This window comes from Tachyglossus aculeatus, chromosome 1, assembly GCF_015852505.1.
Source record: "Tachyglossus aculeatus isolate mTacAcu1 chromosome 1, mTacAcu1.pri, whole genome shotgun sequence".
Classification (NCBI taxonomy): domain Eukaryota; kingdom Metazoa; phylum Chordata; class Mammalia; order Monotremata; family Tachyglossidae; genus Tachyglossus; species Tachyglossus aculeatus.
Window position 1 is genome coordinate 23,290,017 of NC_052066.1, and position 4,957 is coordinate 23,294,973.

Consider the following 4,957-nt stretch of genomic DNA (forward strand, 5'->3'; position numbering starts at 1 on the left):
GATGAGTAAGAAAAAAACAGTTTCATCTGGCTTCTTCAAGCACCAACATGTAGTGCCTGAGAGGGAAAAAATGATATTGTTGACAGTCCCACCTTGAAAGTCAGAAGCTTTGGTTGAATGACCACTTGAATAATAATAATTATTGTACTACTAATAATAATTTTGATATTAAGCATTCACTAAGTGCCAAGCAATTTACTACTCTCAGGGTCACACCTGGTGAGTTTCCAGTCCTCTACCAGTCTCAACTACAGGAGAGAGAGTCAAGCAGAGGCCTACCCACTCCATTCCTAGTTTGGCCAGTGGTTAGTGAGTGGAAGGCAACCTGCAACAAATTAAAACTCACCTGTGCTGGGCAGCAGCGTCACAGGAGAGACTAAAGGGCAGAGACACAAGCTTACTATGTGGAAGGAGGCAATGATAAACCACTTCTGTATTTTTATCAAGAGTATTCTTTGTGCACACTACCAGAATGATGCAGCTGGAGATGGGGCATTCTGGAAGAGATGTGTCCATGGCATCGCTATGGGTCGAAGATGACCTAACAGCATAAGACAAGAAAAGCAGTGTACTGAGCTCTGGGGTAGAAATATACATGGGTATGTGTGTATATATATATATATATGTGTGTGTGTGTGTGTGTGTGTATATGTATGCATATATATGTGTGTGTGTACATATATGTGTGTATGTGTACACACACACACACAAACATATATTTTTTAAGTGTCTGTCTCTCCCTCTCTAGTCTCTAAGCTCACTGTGGGCAGGGAATGTGTCTGTTTTCATTGTACTGTACTCTCCCAAGTGTTTAGTACAGTGCTCTGCGCACAGTAAGCGCTCAATAAATACAATTGAATACAAGATGATTGGTGCGATGCATTTTACTGAGCACTTGGGAAGTACAGAAGTGACACATTTCCTGCCCACAAGGAGCTGACACTTTAATGATCACATTTTGATTCATTCACTCATGTTTACTGAACTCTTACTGTGTGTAGAGCATGGTACTAAGCGCTGGGGAGAGCATACAATCCAACAATAGACATACTCCCTGATCGCATATAAATGCATCTCCAAGAAACCCACTGGCTGGGCTCCCCCCTGTAGACTCCCTCTAGTCTATAAGCTCCTAGAAGGCAGGGATAAGCTATACCTACTTTGTTGTACAGAGTTCAGTAAATAGATTAGATTTATCACCTCCTCGTTCTTGCCTGTCCTGTTGTCCACCCCTGGTCCATGCCTTAACTCTGGCCTGGAATGTCCTCCCTTCTCACATCCATCAAACTAGCTCTTTTCCCCCTTCAAAGCCCTACTGAGAGCTCACCTCCTCCAGGAGGCCTTCCCGGCCTGAGCCCTCCTTTTCCTCTGCTCCTTCTCCCCTCCCCATCGCCCTAATCCCTCCCTCTGCTCTACCCCCTTCTCCACCCCACAGCATCGGTGTATATTTGTACATATTTATTATTCTATTTATTTTATCAATGATGTGTAGATAGCTATAATTCTATTTACCTATTTTGATGTTATTGTTTTCTAGACTTCTAGACTGTGAGCCCATTGTTGGGTAGGGATTGTCTCTATCTGTTGCTGAATTGAACTTTCCAAGTGCTTAGTACAGTGCTCTGCACACAGTAAGTGCTCAATAAATATGATTGAGGAATAATAGCAATCCTGGATCTTTCTCTCCAGTGTCAATAAGAAGCTGTCGTTTATGGGTCAGGTCTCTCTTGCTGAAGTGGGGAGTTGAGCAGTTATCTGGTGAAAGTGGGCACTCCATCTGAGAGCCCCTTTTGGGGACCCAAATAATTCAATTTGGTTGTCTACACAGCTTGTGTTCATTAATGATGGAGCAGCCTCCATATGCTTTTTCTGATATGTTTGGCCCTCAAACAATCAATCAGTTATATTTATATAGTTATATATTATAGTTAAAATAACTATGGTTATTATAGTTATATATTTATATAGTTATATTTATTGAGCACATACTGTGTGCAGAACACTGTACTAAGCACTTGGGAGAGTATACTAGAACAGAGATGGGAAGGAGCATGGCCTAGTGGATAGACCATGGGCCTGAGAATCAGAAAGACCTGGGTTCTAATTCTGGCTCTGCCACGTACCTGCTTCGTGACCTTGGGCAAGTCACTTTTTTTAAGCATTTACTATGTGCCACGCACTGTTCTAAGCGCTGGAGTAGATAAAAGGTAATCAGGTTGGACACAGTCCCTGTCCCACATAGGGCTCACAGTCTTAATCTCCATTTTCCAGATGAGGTAACTGAGGTCCAGTGACGTGACTTGCCCAAGGTTACACAGAAGAGTGGCAGAGCTGGGATTAGAACCCATGACCTTCTGAGTCCCAGGCCTGTGCTCTATCCATTATGCCATGCTGCTTTTCTGTGCCTTAGTTCCCTCATCTGTAAAATGGGAATTAAGACTGTGAGCCTCATGTGAGACATGGACCATAATAATAGTATTTGTTAAGCGCTTACTATGTGCCAAGCACTGTTCTAAGTGCTGGGGTATATACAAGGTAATCAGGTTGTCCTACTTGGGGCTCACAGTCTTAATCCCCATTTTACAGATGAGATAACTGAGGCACAGAGAATTGAAGTGACTTGCCCAAGGTCGCACAGCAGACAAGTGGCAGAGCTGGGATTAGAACCCACAACCTCTGACTCCCAAGCCCGAGCTCTTTCCACTGAGCCACTCTGTATTTACCCCAGAGCTTAGTATAGTGCCTGGCACATAGGAAGTGCTTAACAGATACCATTAAAAAAATATATTGGTAGACATGTTACCAGCCACAAGCTAAAGATTTTCCTCTCTGGGAAAAAATGAAGTGTGTATTTGCATTAACTCCATAAAAAGGAACATAGGACTGAGAAACATGACGCCTGGGGCTCTAATTCTGGTTCTACATTTTATGGTATTTTTTTAAGCACTTATTATAGGCCAAGCACTGTACTAAACACTGGGGTAGATGCACGATCATCAGGTTGGACAGAGTCCCTGTCCCTCATGGGGCTCAAAGTCTAAATAGGAGGGAGAAGCATTTAATGTCCATTTTACAGATGAGGTAACTGAGTCACATAAATTTTAGTGACCAGTCTGCTGTATGACCTTGGGTAAATGTTTTCTTGTCTGTCTCCCTCTTCTAGACTGGGAGACCGTTGTTGGGTAGGGACCGTCTCTATGTTGCCGATTTGTACTTCCCAAGCGCTTAGTACAGTGCTCTGCACACAATAAGTGCTCAATAAATACGATTGAATGAATGAATGAATAAATGGCTGAACCAAGATTAGATGCCAGATCCTCTGATTCCCAGGACTGTGTTATTTCCACCAGGCTATCCTGCCTCCTGCTTGCTGTGTGATCTAGGAGAAGTCATTTATCCTTTCTATTCCTTAGTTTCTTCATCTGTAAAATGGGGATAAAACAGTGCATCTGAGGCTGAGTGAGATGTGGGACTATGATCTTATATTGTATCTACCCTGGTGCTTAGTATAGGGCTAGGCAATATTCATTCATTCATTCATATTTATTGAGCCCTTACTGTGTGCAGAGCACTGTAATAAGAGCTTGGGAAGTACAAGTTGGTAACATATAGAGATGGTCCCTACCCAATAGAGGGCTCACAGTCTAGAAGGGGGAGACAGACAACAAAACAATATATATGAACAAAATAAAATAAAATACTGAGCACTTAATAGATACTGTCATTATTATTATTATTATTATTATTATTATTATTATTATTATGTCTACATAGAGGCTATTTTGAAAAGCCAAATTGTTAAACAGGATTATTGCGGATAGGCCATGGTGCCTATGGCAGAAATGATTATATTCCCCAGGGATCTGCAGATAGCCTGCTTCCCTTTGCAGGAAAGAAATATTTTAAATCTGCTGTTGACCCTGCTCCCCTTTTCCCCTTCTGCCTTCAATCTCAAACAGCTGCTTTGAAAGAGTGGGACAACACAATCCTCCAAGCTGCCCCCTGTCACTCTCCATCCTTGGAGTAGGCTCAAGCCTAGGGAGGGAGGAGGGGGCTCAATCTCTCTCCTGCAGCCCCCCGGGGGACACGATGATCACCCCTTGAACCTGAGGAAAGTTGGGCTTAACTTGAAAGTACTTTCTTGTCCTTTAACTTTGTTCATCATTTTTCTTCTTTACCACAATTAAACTGTCATGGAAAACCCAATTACCCAGAATGGCCTCAATCCCCCTCATTCTGGAAATTCAGATTTTATTGTACTTCAAATGAACTTTTTTTTGTGGGGGGGCTGGAGACATCCTGAATATTGAGGCCAAAGTGTAGTTTAAAGCCCAGATTATCAGGATTATTCATGAACATATATACAACCTGCATTTTTTTCTTTAAATCTCAGCAGAGCAGATTTGAACCCCTGGCTTCTTCATCTAACTGCCCTTATTACTGATGAGGCCTTTATCGACAGAAAAGAGGGGTTATTTTTTTCCTTTGAAGTGAAAAGAAATCTTAAAGCTTTTCTTCTCTGGGTGAAAATCCTATCTGAAAGCTTTCTCTTTTCTGACCCCATGCAGAGATCTCTAATCTAACCTCTGGCAAAAGCCAAAGTTATCCATGCTTAGGTTGACTTTGGGGGAAGTGACCTATGATCACTGGGACCTTGAGTTATAGACAATTATTCAATGTACTGGGCATAAATGAGAGAAGAAAACCCAAATTAATACCAAACTCCATCGGGATAGATTATCTGGATAATTGAAGTCATAAAATGTACTTTGGCCTGCTGTACCAAGATACTTGATAATGATAATTATGGTATTTTAGTGTTTACTAAGGGTCACATCTGGAGAGTTTCCAGTACTCTACCAGTCTTGGCTATGGGAGGGAGAGTCAAGCAGAGGCCTACCAATTCCATTCCTAGCTTGGCCAGTGGCTAGCAAGTGGAAGGCCATCTGCTACAGAG

General features: G+C 42.2%; 1 non-coding gene across 1 annotated transcript; it reads left to right on the forward strand.

The window, feature by feature from the left end:
• The first annotated feature begins 4,819 nt into the window (after positions 1 to 4,819).
• Positions 4,820 to 4,957, forward strand: LOC119938263. Its single transcript, XR_005454385.1, has one exon. It is a non-coding gene; the product is annotated as a small nucleolar RNA SNORA7 (small nucleolar RNA).